Source organism: Acanthopagrus latus, chromosome 11 (assembly GCF_904848185.1).
Source record: "Acanthopagrus latus isolate v.2019 chromosome 11, fAcaLat1.1, whole genome shotgun sequence".
In the NCBI taxonomy this organism is placed as follows: domain Eukaryota; kingdom Metazoa; phylum Chordata; class Actinopteri; order Spariformes; family Sparidae; genus Acanthopagrus; species Acanthopagrus latus.
This window is the reverse complement of record NC_051049.1, coordinates 16,346,482-16,366,459: the sequence shown is the minus strand read 5'-3', so window position 1 is coordinate 16,366,459 and position 19,978 is coordinate 16,346,482. Positions and strand designations below refer to the sequence as shown.

General features: G+C 43.0%; 1 protein-coding gene across 5 annotated transcripts in view; it reads left to right on the top strand.

Annotated features, from left to right (window-relative positions):
* Positions 1 to 11,688: 11,688 nt before the first annotated feature.
* adgrl2a (adhesion G protein-coupled receptor L2a) overlaps positions 11,689 to 19,978 on the top strand; it is a 100,929-nt gene continuing 92,639 nt past the window's right edge. The window contains exon 1 of one of the 5 annotated variants that reach the window (XM_037113621.1): positions 11,689 to 12,615. The gene's annotated coding sequence lies outside the window, so the exon portion shown is untranslated. The remainder of the gene's footprint in view (positions 12,616 to 19,978) is intronic. The other 4 variants (XM_037113639.1, XM_037113640.1, XM_037113642.1 and 1 more) reach the window with 4 other exon arrangements.

Genomic DNA, 19,978 nt, shown 5'->3' with positions numbered 1-19,978 from the left:
AAACTACAAACTTTGCGAGGATTTAAAAAAGGCTTCAGCAAGGACTTGTGACGAAGCGTGAGCGCATGTGCCAGAGAGGATTTGCGATGATAAAAAAAAAAAAAAACGACCCTCAGAGATCCGAGTTAATTTTAAAGCAGGTTCCAGCTAATTTGAAAAGATAAACACAAACATTGGTTTCTTTTTTCAACAAAGTACTCCGGGGCGCGCAAGGCCCCGACTTTGTTGTGATAATTACTTGCGAAACCACCAGCTTTAATTACATTTCGCCCCCGACAAACCGCTCCGGCGACTCGTGGTGATGGGATCCAGGTGGACCTTATTATGAAAATGCGAGAGAAGGGCTTGAGTGACGAGAGGTCATGTGAAGATGTGCGGACGCGATCTCACATAAACCTCCCCTGGAAAAGAAACAGGAGTATCTGCAGACGCCTAAACACAAATAAATATTTAAGCGGGAGCTGGCTCCTCTGTCAGCTGGAGACGAGGCTTCATGACTTACAGCTTCTGAAGTGACGAGGTGTGAGTTCCTACATTTGATGACCTTCACTTGAGCTTTACTTTAGCTCTTTGAGCAGCCATGCTCTCTGTCTGTTTGGCTTGGCGAAGCACTGCTGCTGCACATTTCACTTATGAGGATTAAAAAAATAAGTTGACACTTTAACATGCCAACATGTTTTTTAGCATCTACGGGCGAGGTTGTCGGTGTCGCCAGTGGTATAAATGTTGAATCACAGCGACTTTGTTGTTACAGGTTAAGATTTCATGCCTGCTGGTGGGCTGCTTTCTGGAATCCTAAAACGTCAAGTGTCAGCTCCAAAGCAAACACCGCCGACTCCAGGACGGAGGGGAAAAAGGAAACTGAGAACAAATCCAGAGTTTAGCGCTCCAAGAAAACCTCTGGCAGAGTAATACAGTATGACATGAGTCAGAGACTCGCTCCTCTGGTTATTTCCCAGGCGCTCCGAGAGTTTTACAAAAGTGAACAAAAAAGAAGAAAGATCCTCACCAACTGATGTCACCGTTTGTAATTTTGCGGACAAAGGGACCCTTTACTGTGTTGTATCCATTCTATTATGTCGGGCACTATGAACTCTTGTGGCATTTACATGAGAAATGGGACGGGTGGTGAGCCCGGGCTCCATCTCACAGCTAGTTGTCTCTCTAATCCAATCTAGTGCTATGGTGTTGGCATTGCAGTACCAAGGCTGCAGCAGCAGGGGACTGCTTTGTGAAAGGAGGAAGGGTGTTATAATTTTGAGACCCCGACACCATGGAGAGGTCACCGGCTTTTTCTTCTCCGGCTTCCTCTTGCTGCGTCGACATGAGGCGTGGGATCGAGAGGGGATTTTGAAATTCAAAGGGAGGGTTGGCCTCGAAATCACTCGAGGTGTCCAGATGAGAGATAAGGCCGACATAAAAAGTCATAAAAAAAGAGTTAAATGTTTTTTCTCCGTTGATTGTGAACTCTGCGCAGCATGAGAGAAGTCGTCATCAAACGAGAACATTTTCATGTATTCAGGGTATTCAAGCAACACCTTCCTGTTTCTAATGCCTCTCGAACTTGGGCACAAAGACCCATAAATATTTACTAAGTCCTCAGAGACAAAGTTAAGACACAGTGGCTTTCTGTCAGACCCCCCCACCCCCCCTTTTCCAACAGCACATCCTTTGCTGAGGTTTTTAATGTTTGGGTGCTGGAGAGGTTTGAGAAGAGTCCTAGCCGCATTGTTCCACAACAACAGCTGTGACTTAATGAGTCCATTCCAAAGTGCTCACCCCTTTGCCCAAAGTCTGAGCTGCATCCACCGCTGCCTCCTCATTGACCACATGACCATTGTCACCGAGGTATTCACTGGGTCTTAATGGTAAGACACACAAGAATGCAGCGGTGGCTGAGCCTTTGCCACCTCGGAGCGATGGTGGGAAAGCTCCTGAACTCAATTCCAACGGCTTATGTTTACCATGACAAACCAATGACCTATGGGTTCACTCTAGTAATTTGGAGAAAAACCTCCCTCCCACACACACGCAGACAGACACAGACTCAACCATCTCCCTCAGTCTGCAGCCCCATTTAATCGTGTCTTTCTGTATCCTAACAAGGACATCTACAAATAAAGAAGGCATCTGTGTTACTCGCCTCATTTTTGAGAGCTAATAGTGTCTGAAATGGAAAATTTGACATGGACAAAATAACAAGGGTGAAATCCTTGGCTCTTTTCCCGTCAACTACATAATATCATTACACGGGAAAAAAAAATAAAAAACGCTAGTTGCTAACTGAAACTAGATCCTCTGTGATCTTCTTGGCTGCGGCTTGTGTCGAGCTGAAAAGGAGCAAGACATGTGATGTAGTACAAAACCTGCAGCCTGGCGAGGGAAGTTAGGATGTTGCCATAGCAATTGAGATGAAATGCTCAAGTAGTGTTTTAATTAAATCCAGCCTCTTTTGTAGATTTGACAGTGAGTAGCGTGGTGACAATAGGCGCCCATAATATTAAAAGTCCATCATTAGACAGTTCTTGTGGAACCGTGCAAGTAAATTCATTTTACTTCCTCGCTGAGGCGATCTGAGTGGGGTGGCTGGAAACGAGCTTTTTTTTTTTTTTTTTTTTTTTTTAACGAATGAATTATTCACACAGATGTGGCGATCTTAGAACGGAGTTGAAAAACAAAAGCCCTACACGACCGTCAAGCCCCTTTATACTGTTTTTAATTCCGCATACGCTTCTTGAGTTATATTTATGTTGCAAGGTCTAGCAGTGCTGAGTGTTTGGCTCCCGTTTATCCATGAGGAGGGAAAGAGTGCCTGTCAGTCCGCTGCATATGCATACAAAGTGGTGTGCTTCTTTATTAAGGACTATACAAACAAGACTTTATTAAGAGCCGGGAGCAAAGATGATGCCGAGGAGACCGGAGTTACACATCCTTAACCCCAGGAACAACACAGCATGGAGCTGTCATTTGAGTCAGGTGTCATTATCGCGGCAGGTCTGAGTTCTTAGTGAAGGCTGACAGCTTTATGATTTGAGCTGTGAAGTAATTAAAAAGGAGGGTAACGTTTGAAAGTATCAAATGTGTAAAGCTGGTTAATATTTATGGGAAAATTGTATTTACGAGCGCTTTGAAATTATCCGTGCAACCTGTTCACAGTACATCTGTGTTTCTCACCGTGCTGCGTGTACAGTAAAAGATACACATCGTGACATATTTGTGGATTAATGACATCAATTACACGAACGGCATGCTTTGAATCTTTTCCGTTACACCTACCTCACAGCACGCTTCAAAGATGTTCATAATTACCTTTTAAAAGACATTTTAATTAACATCAACCATTTTCTGTCACACCGCCGTCATCGGAGATCACGTTGGATTGAATTCCAGTCGTGTGTCCTCCATGCATACTAAGAATTAGCCGGGGCGAAAAAAAAGTGGCCGTGTTTGACCCTGGACATGAACCTGGACAAGAAAGCTTGTTGAAAAACCAGACAGGCAAAAACTCATGATAACCTCCCGCCGCCCCGCCCCCCCCGAGGTGGTGCTGGAGAGGTACTTCTCTCCGTTCTCCTCTCAGTCGTCTCCTGGACATGCCATGCAAAGTGAATGACACGATATTAAAGCACTTCCTCATCAAGATTGAAAGGCGTACATTCTTTTTTTGCCTTCAAGCAGTCAATTATTTGACAAGTACACATAATGAACAATGCAAGACTAGTCGGAATTTAATCAAAAGGCAGAGACAGGGGCCCAGTGCAGATGGGAAATGATTAACACAGTTAATCAAACATCCCAGCGTTAGGTTAAACATGGCAAGCCTATCCCATCATCTGCGAGAAGGATGGGATCCATTGCACATTTCCATTTTTCCATTTCCTTTTGCCTGTGGAACATGTATCGCATTTATTATGTTGACCCCTATTTATTCAGCTTTTTTCATAAAGGTATTTACGTTAGTTTGATGCCTCTGACTAATTTCCCCTATTTGGTGAGCCCTAATGGACGCAAATATGATGCAGCAAGCTTTGAAGACATTGTCAAGTGCGCTGTAATCCAAGTGGTGTTTAAGCAGAGGTTTGTTTGATTTTAACTCTCAGAGGGTTGAGTTGAGAAAACTTTTGGAGAAAGAAAAAAAAAAAAAAAAAAAAAAACACCCACACAGAGTTTATAACACAGGCTCTCTAGATAACATCCAACGCATCAGGCAGGTCAAGGCATAATAGGTGAGAGACTGTACAAAAGCTGAGACGTTTATCTTTGATCCATAGTTTTTCTTTTGCATCAGACTGACAGAAACTCGGAACAAAGAAGGGTCAGCTTCCTCTGATGGACCGAAAAACCTCTTTTTTTATCAGTGTTTGAGCAGTTCACTGTAGGCATAAACACTATCCTCAAGTTCTGACTGTGTACTCTCTTCAAAGATGATTCACAGAGGAGAGTACGGTACTCTTTACTCCATTACAAAAAAAACCATGTAATGAGATTACACAATCTTAAAATAAAGAGTGACACGCTAGTCTGTAGCCGTGTAACACTTCTCATGTCTCACACATTACCACTGGTCTTGAGTGAAACCGAATACACAAGTGTGTGTAATCAAGAAATTTGCACTCCTTATTAAAAAGTCATCTTTTTAACATTTAATTTCTCTTGTCTTTATTTGAACATGTTTTGGTGTGTAAGTAATCCAAAAGGAAAGTAATCTAGTTATCGTGATACTTGGATTACATCACTGAATACATCTTTCAACAGGTAGTTAGTTACGGTACTACAATCCGTTTTTTAAAGTGACCCTCCCAAACCTGATAACATCCAATACACCGCCAGCTACAATAATAAATGCCATGTACTCATACATGGATCAGTAATAATCAGGGCTCCAAAACTGCAGCCAAAAGCAACCCTTCACTTTTTTAATACCATGTCTATCCATAGTTAGTTAAAAGTGTTAGCATTCAAAAAAAAAAACAACAACAACAACCTTTGCCTCCAAACTGTTCTCAGCTGAAGCACTTCAGCATATTTATTGACTGTAAACTTGTTGTGTTGGTCCTCTGAACAGGAACTCTCAGTCCCACCATGTTTAGCCCCATCAGCTGCTTTGTAGAATCCATTCATTACTAAATAATAATCTAATGAAAACTTATACAGGAGCGTTTTTCTGCATTGTGAGTCATTCAATGGAGACTGTGTGTGTTAACACTTACATAGAGATTTATAGAATATACCAGTGCGTAGTGGTATAATTATGATCTGTTGTCTACAGCATAATATTATTTTATTCACCAGTGACTGTCTGTCAGGCTCCTGTAGCAGAACTGTGTGTTGTTTAGGACTATAAAAAGGTGAGATGTTAACAAATCAGTGGAGATTTGTTTTCATGTTGGGTGTGCAGTAATGAAACTTTTTTTTTTTTTGCAAATCTTCACAGTATCTCTCTATTTTTGCAGACTCCTGTAAAGTGTGGAGCAACGAATAGTGTTCCTTTCCCACTTCACCACGCAACAATAATTAGCCGTGATTGCAAAGTATCTCTTGAGAAATTGGGACAGAACAATTTAGTTCATTGTCCTCAGAAATTGGAGTTGCCCCTTCCTTTCCTTGTCTCTTTCCCCTATTGGATTCATCTGTTCTTCCGTGTGCCAGGAAGAACACACCACTAATCAAGCAAACTATGTGATTGGCTTGGAAAGATTTCACTCGGACTAATTTGGCTTAATAAACAGTTGTGTTAAATGATTTGGATGGTTGCAGTTCCAGACCTATTAAGGACTGCGTATTAAAGAAATGTGCTTTCGGTCTTGGCAGTATTTAACATACGACCTTGCACGTTTGCAGAAGTTTGTGCTTCCTGAGGTGTGTGGCTGAAAGTCCCCCCTTAAAAAGAAAAGTAATCAGCCCTCAAGGAAAAAAGTTGTTTAGTCGTATGTGGAAGTTTTTGACAAATTGAAAAAAAAAACAAAAAAAAACCTTTTTGATTGTTGTTGACTTGGTAATAAGTTGAAGCATCTACAGCAATAGCCGACATAATTTTGGCCATTTTTTTATGCCTTGGTGAGCAGCCTCTGTATTTAGAACGGTAATGTTTTATGGAAATAAGCTATATGTATTTAAAACTTATAATTGTGTTCCTTTATACTGGCACAAAGCAGTTACTTTTAAATTAGTGGAATTAATCGGAATGCAAAATTGAAGGGAGGAATGTCTGTCCACAATGATGAATGCTTAAGTGAGATTTTGCTTCAATTAAAATTTCAGGCAATTATTCTAAAAGATTATTGACCTCTGAAGGGACTGGTGAGGTCACATGTTTTCATCTGTCTCTGCCGTATAGTATTCATCTTCATTAGAGAGAACAATTGAAGGCGTTTTCCTCTCGTACTGGAGGGTATTAACACAGACAGATTATCCCCTGCACACTTCACTAATAAAGTTGATTTCTATTATTGTCTGTCCAGGTATGGGCAGATTTTGAAGCACTGTCTTCCTCACACTGACCTACTCCTACTCCTAGTCCTCCTCGTCCTCCTCCACATCAGACTTCCTCGTCCTTACGGCATGCATATGTTGCGACTCCTACTTGGGGTTTAGACTTTGGCAAAATACAGTTCAATACTGGCTAGGTTTAGAGGAAGTTGTGTATATAGGGCTCATGAAGAACCAGATATATTGCATCTTTTCAGTACACCTGATTGATGCAGTACTGCAACTTTGCACACCGTCTGGAGTTGCACTTAGTGCTCACAATACCTGATACAATACCTAGAAAAATATTGATATTCCTTGCCATGTGAGGCAGAACAGGAACAAAAATTGCTTAGCTTTGAGGGAAGCTAAATTTCACAAGGCTGTAACATGACAACTTGTCAACTTTCCTATTCTTGGAGCTAGGTGCAGACAATAGCAGACTCACAAGTAAAGATTTAATTTCAAACTTTTCTGAAACATTTGTGTTTTTTTTTCTCTCTTTAGATCAGGCCTTAAAAAAACAAAACAAAACATAATTTCTCAACTGGCTGTCAGAGAGATTAGAGAACAAGAGCTTGAAGCTGCAACTGGTGTATCAATAATGCAAAAAAAAAAGTAAGTGTTTAACTATTCCAGAATGGATCTGTATCAGCATATTGACATTTTCTAACACTAATATAAACTTTGAATCTGTGGAAGACAAATCGAACAAAGCTACTGTGATTCAACTCAGTCATTTTTCAGAGAATACTTAGCATTTCACTTGGTTTGCAGTGAAAATACCACATCTTTTGTTTGAAAAACATGTCCACTTTTACACAATACAGAGCACAACACAGCAACGTGTAGCAAATTGGAACTGTTGGCCTCTGTTGAACCATATTACTGGCGACCATATATCTTTTTTTTTTTTATAAGTCACAAGTGAAGCACATCTGTTTCCACTTGGCTAAGTTTCCATACAAAACATTTGAATAGAGACTCCTCACCTGCTCCGCTGCTCTTTAAAACCGTCATGTGTCTCATACATCAAACCTCAGAAAGAGGCAGAGGGCTGTTTGGTACCAGAAAGTGTGTTTCTGGAAAGATTGGATCACGGAGCAGAGTTTAAAGAGGGCTGGGATTCTTTAATGTTTACATCGAGACCCAGTTTGCTTTAAATGATTTGTTTATGTAGTGCGGTCTTTTAACACTCAACTTATTTGACAGTTGTGCAAGCCAGAGCCCAACATGCCCACACTGGACCTTGCTTTTTTTTTTTTTTCCTAATTTGATCTCGAAGCCCCTCATGTGTTTGACTTCTTTTTAATTGCTTCCTGTCTGCTAGGTCAATTATAAGTCCTGGGCCCTTTGTGGGGGGTGGGGTGGGGTCGGGGGTGTACTGACTGACTATAGCAGCATTTTTCAACAGACAGAGTGATTAAATAACAGAAATCTGAGCACAATGATGAGATCACTCATTGGGGTTTGATTTGATAATATTTGACTCAACGTGCCAGCCCACAACCATACACATGTTGATTTACGTTCAGACAGCTGGTGATTGCTTGGGATTTCTTTCTTAGGTCTGTTTAATGAAAAAAAAGGGGGGGGATGGGAGGCAAACGACAGTCTTACTCTTTAATCCATTATTGATTTTGGGTCAGGTGCACTCCGGTGTAAACACCCCATTGGTGTTGTACTTAACACAAAATATGAGCCTTGAGAACAGCGCTCAAAAGATTAACCAGCAGTCAGTGAGCGAATTAAAAATACATAAAAACAGGTTTTCATTAACATATGGTAATTCATTCATTTTTAATTAACCCCAGCAGCAGAGTAAAGGCGAGATAATGTTTGTGTCGACCTGAACCCTGTCTGGTTTCAGATACTTGGAACGGTGATAAGGCATTGTTTCAAACGTTGCTGGGAACAAGTCGATACAAATCTGCAACCATAAAACGTGACTCAACACGAAAACAACCTCTCAGAATTTCCAAAGATGGCGCCTGTTGAATGAAGGTAGCGTTCAGCTCTCCTCTCATGTCAAAATCCATATTTACAAGCAAAACTGAGAGCATAATTGAGAGCAAAATTTCAGTTGTGCAGCCTTGAATTATATTTTATTTATACAGCGCCGGCCACAGGTTGAAACTCGACATCCTCAAACGTAACTAACCGAAAACTGCAGCCAAGTTCCGTAAATTAGCAATATCCACCATTTTTAAAGAAACTGACTGTACACAGGCCCCGTTGCTTCCGTAAATAAGCTCTGTGTCTACTTGAGCCAGTGCAGAAGCGGGGCAGCTCCTCGAGGTGCTGCAGAAGTGAGGTCAGAACACCAAGCTGCATGGTTGCCCATGGCTACATAAATATTAACCAAGTCTGCACTGTGTAGAGAGGCCCTCTTTGATTATGAGTCTGCTCCGAGAGTTTGATATCCAAGGAGACCACCAAAGCCAGCTTGACAAAATTGATGAGAGAATACCAAGAAAGTCGGTGCAGTTGTGATGTGGAGGAGTTTCACTCGGTTCGGGGAGCAGATCAAGCTGCTGGATTTCATGCAAACGAAGCAAGGGGCAAGAAACATCACTAGTTTGCAGTTCGCATACTCAAAGCTTCACTTTGAACTTTTCGCTCCACCGGTTGGGAGAGATGTGACGGGAGGAAAATAGGAAATTGAAGCCATTTTTAGTGTCCCGAAGTTTGGTCTTTTGTCTGGATAATTCAGTAAACTGTACGCTTAAATAATAATGTCTCCATTACGGCAGAAGTTCGCCCCATTTAAAGAAAAAGAAAGAAAATTGGTCACGTCAAGCAAACTCTGTTGATGTATGTCTAGGTCAAGCCCTGTGGCATTTAATGAAAGGACAAATTAAAGGAGGTCAAAAATACTTAATGAACGAGTGATTGAGTGATCGAGGTGGAACGTGGCTTTGTCGATTGTGCTCTGGAGCATGTAACCTGGCCAAACCTCTGTCCGTCACCGGCGAAAGGACGCTGATTTGTCGGGGTCAGCGGCAGTCCTGTGACTGGTCATGTGTGCCTGAAATGTCAATCATGTGCAAATATTTTGGGAAGGAACCAATAAGCATTGTTAGGTTAACAACTGAAGGTTAAGAAGCAGGGCTCGGAGCCACATGGGAATTGGGGAGACATGTTTGCCCTCACCATGGATGACTGAAGTCCGTCCAAAGCATCTGCCGTCATTTTTTTTTTGTTTTTTCGCAGTCGCGTCTTTACCATCCTGCGAACAACACGCTCGAGAGTTTCCAGTTCTGTTGGAGTTTGAATATAATTGACACTTTGAAAAAAAAATGGCATAATAATTTCTGTCCTTGTTTTTCACCTTCTGCGTGTAAAAAGAGCCGGCGTTTACCGCACGCCATTTGGCGAGCGATTACGTGCAATATTGTGCTGCGTTCGCAAGATATGATTATATCACAGTTTATCATAAACACTTGCACGTAAACAATTTATGTGCAACCGCTGTGGCTCGTCAAAAGAAATGACTGCACAAGCTGGGGGTCACACACACACGCACACACACGCTGAGGTGGTCTTTAATTAGCAAAATAGAATTTAATGAGTGCACGTTTCGAACAGATCTCTCTCTGCACTCACCTGTTTGTATTTCTTCCGGTGGTGGATTTTTACAGCCGGCTGTGAATTATGATCATTCAGAAGAACAGCAACATAAGTCTAATGCCCTCTGTTGACAATCTGAGGAAGCAGATTCAAATGAATTCATGCAAAATGGCAGTTTAAGCTGCTCAACGCCGCAGCCATGGAGTGACACCACATGTGTTTTTAGTCTCGGCTTATAAATAAACATTTCTCCAGATATGGATGCCTGCCACCGGGTGACCTTTTATTACATCTGTTTTCTCTTTTTTGTCCCTCGCAAAAAAACACAGGCCATATTATTATGTAAAATTATGCTTATGAAAACACAAGTCTGCCCCTCTCTTGCGTTCACCTTCACCTGGCTAGCATGACTCAACTTCACATTTCCCCCCATGGTGGGTGAAAGGCAGTTTTTATTGAAGCCAGGTGTGTACCCACGTCCTGCCTGATAATGTTTCTGGACAGAATTCCTCAAGCAGATCATAACACGCTCCAAGTTTTTTTTTGTTTTTTTTTTTCACCGAACGCAGAAACAAACATGAAACAGTTGTGTGGCCTGGAGTGTTTTGTTTATTATTATTATTATTTTTGAAATATTCTGATTTTGAAAGATAGAGATGGAAATATGAAAAACAGCAGCTGCTTGGACTTGGAATAATAGACTTTCCTCTTTTTTTTCTTTTTTTCCCACTTTTTATGAGGGTCTAATAAAAAATTTGAATTATATATCACATCTCAGCCTCATCTCAAGAAGGAGCGCCCCTCAGAAATCTCAAGGAGAACAGCGAATACCAATCGTGGGCCGGCAACATAAGAAGGGGCGCAGGGGTCAAAGCTGCGGCAGCCTGACAAAAAAAAATAAATAAATAAAAAAGAACAACAACCCTTGAGTGGTATAATGAATCATGGGGAAAAAAGAAAAGAAAAACACAGGCTCAATATTGAAGAGAGATTCTTGCTTTTTTTTTTTTTCTCCTTTGGAGAGACGGCTTGGCTTCACACACCACATGCAGCAAGCAGCAGCAGCAGCAGCTTGACCACGGCTGCCCGGGCCAGTGTGATCCTGTGGGGGCCAGTTGCAGAGAGAGAGAGAGAGGGAGGGAGGGAGGGAGGGGGGTAGGAAGAGGAGGAGGAGGATGGGGAGGTGGTGGGGGTGCGAGAGAGAAAAAGTCTATCTGTGCTTCCATGTTCCTTTTGATGCTCGGTAGTATTACAGTAGAATAAGTCCTCTGTCATTGGTTGAATAGGCTGGACTGCCTACTGTGACAGAGCGTGGGCCTCTCATGCCCAAAAGGGAAGGCAGTGTTGCATCTCTAAGCAGAAAAAAAAAGGGGGGGGGGGGGGGGGCCAAAAAATTGAGGGAGAGAGAGAAGGTGGTGGGGGGGGTGTATTGATAAACTCCTTACTTTCTCTATGACGTAGTTGCATCTTCTTTATGGATTTGTAGAGAGAGAGAGAGAGAGAGAAAAAAAAAAAAGAAGAAAAATCCGAGCTGATTCCTGCCGGGTATGATAATAAGTTGATGTGATTAGTCTCCTGCAACGGATCCAGGCTCCGGGGGAAGGGAAGTCCACGTCGGGTTTTCGGTGGAGCCCTCCGCTCAGACGGCTCCTGCAGACGGCAGCCTGCTCTCCACTGCACTGGCGCTGTTTACTGGAAGCCCGCTCCGCGCTGCTTCCACCAAGTGTCTCAACACTGTGAGCGGGATCTTTTCCAGAGGCGAGCCGCTGAGACAGAGAGAGGGGGACAGAGGGAGAGAGAGAGAGACAGACAGACAGAGAGAGGGAGAGAGAGAGAGAGAAAAAAAATACAACCAAAAAAAAAAAAAAAAATCCCAACAACTTCACACAGTCTCACTCAGGAGGAGCCAGGGAGAGAGAGAGAGAAGGAAGGAAAGACAGAAAGACTGAAAGACAGACAGACGTCGGCGGGTGCGAGAAGTAGCGAAGAGCGGAGAGTCTTCTCCTCCTCCTCCTCCTCCTCCTCCTCCAAAGCCCCACTCGTGTCTGTCCCTCTCAGTCACTCTGTTTTCTGGGTCCCCGGGCTCCGCGTCTCCCCTCCGTCTTGTTTTGCCGGCTCCGGGAAGTGAGGCGCGCAAACAAGGAGAGCCCGAGCAGTGAGACGAGGTGCGCGGTTGATGTGTTGATGAGGCAGGACTGAGCAGCATTTTTTTTTTCTTCCTTTTTCTTTTTTAATTATTTATTTTTTTGTTTTGTTTGTTTTTTTGTTTTTTTTTTTTTGCTCGGCCATGGAAGTGTGTGTCCGGTGCAGGGGAATGTACGGGCTGAGAGGGGGACCTGCCGCCTGATCGCCAGCCTCTCTCGTCCCAGATCAGGGGAGCATGCCTCAGAGCTGCACACTCACTCTCTCCGCTGCAGAGGAGTTCCCATCAGACTCTCGTTCCACAATCTGACCTGTTTTTTTCTTTATTTTTTAATCTTTTTTTTTTTCTTTTTTTTTCTTTTTTTTTTTTTTATAATACACATCCTTTACTGACTTCATCTCAGCCGGTCAGGCTCCACTGCTATTCCACCAAAGGTAAGTCGTTGCTTCTCCTTCTTCTCCTCCTCCTTCTCTTTCCTCTCTTCATCAACAGTTTATAAATCAGAGCCCTAAGCAGCGTTTTGACAAGTTCGCAGTGGAGTGGTGGCAACTTTTTCACCTCTCATAGCCCCCCACTTTTCTTTCACCCCGACGAAACAAAACCTAAAACCCAACAAAACAAGACAGCAGTCACTTCTCCAAAAGTGCAAAATGTCAGTTTGGCTCGGGTTACGCGCAATTAGGGCTTGAGCGATGAATAAAGCAGGGCACCTCTTTGAATGGGAGATTTAAACAGCCGTGGTTGGTTTGAGGAAGAAAAAGAAGCTTAATCAGAACAGAACCAGATGTGATTGATTTGCTCGGCTGATAGGGAACTACTTAACAAATAAAACAAGTGGCGCGTTCATGTGAGTCAGAGCACTATTTAATGTGAATCTCTTCCTGAAGTGTAGTTTTGGTGGTGGTGCCTGGTCACCGTGGTCCCCCCTCTTTTTTTTTTTTTTTTTTTTTTTTTTTAAAATCCATTACTGCTGGTCTTGCTGGTTTGAATGGGGGGGTGGAGGTGGTGGTGGTGTTGGTGGTGTTTGGGGGATTTATGCTCGGAGCTGTGACCTGAGGAGCGATGTCGGTGTGTGTGATTCCTGAGAGCATTCACAGGCTAATCCATTATAATTGGGACTGGTGCTATTTGTCCGAAAAGAAAAGAGAAAAAGGAGGAAGAAAACACACACGCACACACACTCACACACGCACGCACACACACAGAGTCAAGCTTCGATGTAATAATTAGTTTGGACCTGAGCAGAGCTCATGATGCAACGGCGCTACAAGCGCAGGAAATGTCATGGAAATCAATCAAAAGAAAGAGAGGGGAGGAAATCTGGAAATGAAAACACGCACCAATAAAAAAAAAACAAAACAAAACAACAACAACAAAAAGAGGACGCAGTTTGGCCGCTTAAACTTAACTCAAACCCGGCCGGCGCAAAGTGGCAGTAAAATTAGATCCTCTTACTGCGCATTTATTATTTAGGCCGACCGATCCCGAACGCGTCTTGTCAACCATGTGTTAAAGAGCAGGCGGCGAGGAGCGCACACGCGGCGCGGTGTGTGCCTCCCCCGGCCCGGGAGACACACAGCGGCCGGCTGCTGATGCATGGCACCCCGGAGCAGAGCAGCAGTCTCGTGATCGATCAGTGGATTGGGATAAATTTAGCCCCGGTCTTCACAGATCTGGTAGTTGCTTTTTTTTCCCCCAGATTGTGTGCCTCCTGATCTCAAGCAGGGGGGAAGCTACGAATTCCTGCTAGGATTAGTCCGTGAACGTGTCTCATTTGGTCCCTAATGTCCCTGTGGGGCACATTCATCATAGCTGTCCACAGCTACCGTGAGATGGGACATGTGTTGAGCATTCAGTCGAAAATGCATTTTTGTATAATCCAGTCCTGATCGAAGAGACTTTAGCCTTTTTTTTTTTTCCAAGGCTGTATTCAGTGACATGACGGAAAACAAAAGAATGAACCAAGTGTCTGCAGGATGGAGTGGCTTTATCTCCCTCTCCACACACAACAAAGTTGCATTCAGTTAAATACAAAGGCAGCCTGTTTGTGAATAAGTATTGAGTTTTTAGGAATGTGAAAGAAATAAGCCAGTACAAGCTTTTTATCAGGCTGCAGGAGCTACACTTATTCATATTCAAGCCTCTCTATTGGGGGAGCTCCATTTTCACGTGTTTGTGCATTAAAAAAAAAAAAAAAAAAAGAAAATGTTTGAATTAATGCAAGTGCAAATTCCAGCTGTTTGGAAGGAGCATATTAGCATATCAAAGTGGTCAGAGCCTTTACACAATGCAAGGAGTCGTATTTTCTGCCCCTGGTTTCTTTTTTGGCTGAGCCTGAAAGGCTCGAGAAGGAGTGTGTGAGCTGCGAAAACTGAAACACTTGTGTATCTTCGAGCCCCCCCTTTTTTTTTTCCTTGTAAGTAGGTCCGTATGACATCTTGTGTATAACATAATCTCACTTGTATTTGTTTTCAAACAACAGGGTAATTGTCACAACTCACAAAGTGGTGCAATGCCGGGGGAAAACATTCGGTTCACGAGCAATTTCAAACCAAAAATCTAAAACGTTTAATGAACGGCTACTACTTTTTTTATTCTTAGCACGGAGCAGAATGATGAGGAGAAAAATTGTATTCATATTGCGAGCGGCTGTTAAAAACAGGTGTGTCCACTGGCATTGGAAATAACACACACTACTTGGTGAGAGAGGACAAAAGAAGGAAACTATCTTCTCGGGTGTCTTGGTGTCCTTAGCCCGAGCGTGCCATTATGAGCATTTTACCGTCGAGTCCAGCCAGAGAGAGCACCTTTTTTTTTTCAGTCTACAGCCTCGTTTCGGTGGAAGTGCGTCCGGTTTCAAAGAACTACAGCTGCTCTTGATCTGCCAGAGCACCAGATTGCCCCTCTTTGCTTGTGCGTTTGTGTCTACTGGCAGATCAATACGGCCCAGCACACTTCTATATGTTTTTTTTGGGGGGGGGTTAGTGGGGGGAAGAGACAGAGTGCTACATTTCACTCCATTCTCAACTCTTTATATCGCACTCTCGCAGCACATGAGACTCTTACGAACCGCTGAGTGTGAATGGGAGAGTGGGTGTGAACGCATCAAAATTTGTTGCTTCATTTTTTTTCTGCTGGCATATATTTCACCAGTCCTCCCCGCCCGCCCTAAACACCACCCCAGAAAGAGCAGCTGAGGTTTTGTACCATCGGTGGATATTTGACTGGTGCATTAAACAGATCATAACGCAGCCTCCATGGCCTCTCCAGATTTTTTTTGAATTATAACAAGGAGCCAGGCGCTTCCACTCTGGCTTTATTAAGGTAATTTGTTATTTATTTAATTCGATCCGAGTGTGCACACGCTGACCGGTGGCAACGTCTCCTCACTCGACGTGTCGTACCCTCTCACACGCCTGCTGTCTTTGTCTGAGCTGCGATTGGCGAGTCCATATGACGGTTTTAGAGGCTCCATTGTGGATGGATGGGTGGTTTGTGTGCTACTGTTGCGCTGTAGGGTTGTCTTTTCTTTTATCCGCCACCAAACTCGAGCTCACCCTTTTCCTTTATTATCTTTGCCATCGCGGTCTTTGTTGCCCAATGAGGAACAGGGCTCGCTTTCAAGTTCCCTCGAACGGTGTGTTAGCTGCTCCATAGCAAAGGATCCCGGCAAAATGATGGACGTTGCCGGTGCGTCTGAAGCAGAGTGTTGCAGGGAGTTAAAGCGTTTAGATTTACATCCCATTGCTTATTGGCCGTGTAAATTGTGGGTTTGTGTTCTCGGATGCAATCTTTTCTGTTGCTAAACCACCTACATGGAGCCATACTGTGCGGATAACTGCTCGCCATTAAGGGGGAAGAAACAAGGCTGTAAAAGAAAGCTATGGCCAATTTTATGTAAGGTGCAGGCCTTCAGCGGGCCAAAATACCTCCCCTTTCATGACTGATTTTATTTTACGATTGGCAATCAGTAAAATGTTGTGTGCGCCAGCGTGTTCCCCCTCCCTGCCATTTTGTGAAACATTTGTTTCCACTTGCCAAAGGCCCCTTGATGCAGCGGGGGATTTGGTGCCCCTGAAATGGCAGGTGAAACTTTCTGCTTGCCTAAATAATTTCCGAGCAGAACATTACACAGCAAGGACATAGGCGGTGGAGAGTGAGGGTCAATTCAAACTCCGGTGACAAGAAACAACACGGATATTAGCCGATGGCTCTGGCGCAGCTCTGTGTGCACTGGTTAAGTGGCAGCCTCCCTGAGCCTGTCTGGCATCTCTTGTTCATTGCGTCACTTTTTTTTTTTTTTTTTTTTTTTTCCGTGCGTCTCTGAAAGGTGTTTAGAAGAAAAGGGAAGTGCAAAGTGCAGAACTGGGCCATAAAAACTGTCCTCTGGTCATAAAACGATCGAGTGTGACGTATTGACCTGGTTTCCGATCGTGACTTGTGCATTTCACAACACGTTTAAAACACTCCCCGTGTTTGAATTGAGACATGCGTGTGTGTTATTAGCAGTGTGTGTTCAGGTCACTCCCAACTCGAGGGATAGAAATGTCAACAGCGCTGTGCGATAAAATTAAGGGATTATTTTGAACACTATTATTTTATGGATCCGAAATTTGCGTCATCACATCAGTGATAATTAGTTTTTATCACTTATATTATTTTTCTGTGACGTTTTTTTTTTTTCTATGATAAAGACACTGCAAATACATTTATAATTTTTGTGAAATGCTCACATTACATTTAAAACTTTTTAGTGTTATGTGAAATATTCTTTTTTTCTAATTTAAGGAAGACTAAAGTACATGGCACAACACACACACACACACACGCACACTCACACACACACACGCTCTGACCCTGTCTCATTCTTTGTGCTATGTGAACAGGACTTGTCCTTATCTGTGCACAGCTGCAACACTATTTGGGAAAATATTCAATTTCTGTGTGACAGAGGAGAACCTGGGAGGCAAGGCTCTGAGCAAACAGCAGTTATTGCGGCTCTGCCATAGCAGCCGAGAGCAGGGCCTGGCTGGGAGAGAGGGGGGATCTGCGGACGTCTGCCAGGGGAAGGAGTAGTGTCTCGGCTGGATTATAGGAGAGCGAAGCACATCCACACTTAAAAGCCCCTTTTCCAACGAGACAGGGCTGTTATTTAGGGATGGTGTGGGTAAACACACCAGAGCAATATATTTCCTCCATATAGGCTGCTGCTGTCCTTGACAATTGTGACTCATTGAAAGTTGAAGTCCTTATTCCCTTTTTTTTATTTTTTATCTTTGTTTCTTTAAAAGAAAAAAAATGTATATTTCATGGTGGGCTGTGCTTCAGTAATCAAAGTTTATACTTGAAAGCACTGTTAAAATATTCTATCAAACATATTTCTGTATTTTTAAGAGTGTTTTTTCATCCCCGTTTTTTTTCCTGGTGCTGTGCTTAAGATGTAGTTGTGGCTGCCTGTCAGACGCTCTACCCACTGTGTTGAGTTACATATGATTTAGCCATTAAGCGAACTATGATTTTCTAAGTAAAGTGCGAGATAGCAACAACAACCCACTAAAAATATACATTCACTCAACACCGATTGTCTGCCGATGGGTATAAACAAGAAAACGGAACCGAGGCGGGTTCTGGTTCGGACCGATTTCGCCAGTTCTTCTTAAGTGCGTCCATATTGATGCGCTGAGAGTACCTCAATTCATGAAACGTGAGTAGACAATGACTGGATTGGCGTCTTTGTGTTGGAATGCAGTTTTTGAGTCGGCGTTGATTTGAAACGATCAAACACACCAAACAGTAAAAAGTCAAACTGTGATAAAACATGACCCACGCACACGAGCGAACTCTGAAACACTGTGTACATTTGGGCTCCTGCCAGAAAAACACATTACATCTAATGTTTGCACTCACTTTTTTTATTTTTTTTTTCTTAGCGCAGCGCCCGGGCCGCTCATTTCACATCTACATATTCTGGATGTCTGAGGCTGTGACGACTGATATTTTATTGTACAGTATTTAGTTGGGGGAGTGTGGAAGCTTTGTTCTCCCAGTTTAGTTGCCAAGTCAGATGGAGTTGAGCGTCTGGTCTGGGAGTTTCAGAGGAATATCACAGGCATGGTAAGTTGCTAAAAAAAAAAAAAAAAAAAGACGAGCTAATCAACAAAATAATTGTCTGTTCAATTGCTACCATGCCAGAGACATCAAACGCAGCCGAGGTTGAGGAAAAAAAAAACACACACACACAAAAAAAAAACAATCAAATTATCTCTTAATGATTGCTCACGCTGACAGAGTTTTTTTTTTTCCGAGTTTGCATTTAGTTTGTGGGGTGGGGGGGACAAGCCCCGTGCGAGGAAGAGTGGAAGTTTCTGCGGCCGCTCTCGCATAAAATTCGGCGCGCATTTTCATAACGCGTGCAGATATCCATCATCACCTGTAATGAAAACAATTGTATCTTATGATGTGGTTTTTGGCGTGGAAACAGAGAGAGCTGTATTAGTCTATTAATTTCCTGCAGTTAATCATGAATCCTGCTGCTTTTATCCTCGCTGTACCCTCCATGTGTGGTCCACAAAAAAAAAAAAATGTTTCTGTTTCCTCTGCAGACTAAAGTTTGGCCCCTATGTCTGCTCTCTCTCTCTCTCTCTCTCTCTCTCTATCTCTCTCTCTCTCTCTCTCTCGCTCTCTCTGTCCCTGCCTCCCTCCCATCTCTCCCCCGTCTCCCTCCCTTCTCTCTCTCCCCCTCTCTCTCTCCATTTCTCTGTCTTTCTCCGCGTAGATAATGTCTCTGCGAATGATTTAACCGCCCTCGTTGAGGCTCCTTCCAGTAATTGAACAAGCAGAGACTGGGTGCTTTACAGGAAAACAATAGTCATATTATCTCAGATCTCTACCACTCTGAGAATTTCAACAAAACACCAACCCTGGGATTGGACTTTTTTTTTTTTTTTTTTTTTGCGGACTACTTCGAGAGGTCTGAATTGAAGAAAGGAATCAGGTTGGCTTTCTTTCCCCCCAAAAAAAAGGAAAAAAAAAAAGGGAAAAAAAAAGTCAAGGCAAAATGGATGCCATTAATTTTCTGTGTCGCATGATTGGAATGCATGTCTCGCAAGATCCACCTGGGGGTAAAGTGCAGCCTTGGGTGGTACTTGGTTGACTTGAGAAGCATGCGCGTGAGAGAGGCTTGGTAATAATTTATCATAAATGTGTTCTGACAAACAGTGCTTGTAGCAATAGTAAGTGCAAAGCGTGCGCTAATTATTGAATCAGATATCATTAGAATTATAACAATTATTGATAAATACTTTTGCCATTTTAGAAGAATTAACACATTACTTGTGTATTTAAGTGAGGAATTTTTTTTTTTTATTCCCTTTTCGCTATTTATTTATTTTTTTGCCCGACACAGACAAAACCGCTTGACATGAAAATATGGCTGGAACGCCCATGTTTCAGCGTGATTGCTTCGGGTTGGAATTTGTTTTGTGTTTTGGCAGAGCAGGGGGGGAGAGCTTTGATTGTGTTGTTGTGGAGCGGGATTGACCTTGTGTGTCAGAATGAGGTTTTTCTTCGCCTTGTTTCATACGGAGCACTCTTAGACTGAAATGGCCTTAGGAGGAGCTGTTCTTGACAGAGATGCATTGTTTCAGGCAGCCAATAAACCACTGCACTGAGTGGCTACATCTGTGAACCTCATCTTGACTACAGTGTGGGGCTAGCAACAACACGGCAACTGTCACAGCTGCACCTGCTGCTGTCTCAGTACAGAGCCTCCCTCTCTGTTGCCCACAGAACCGCATC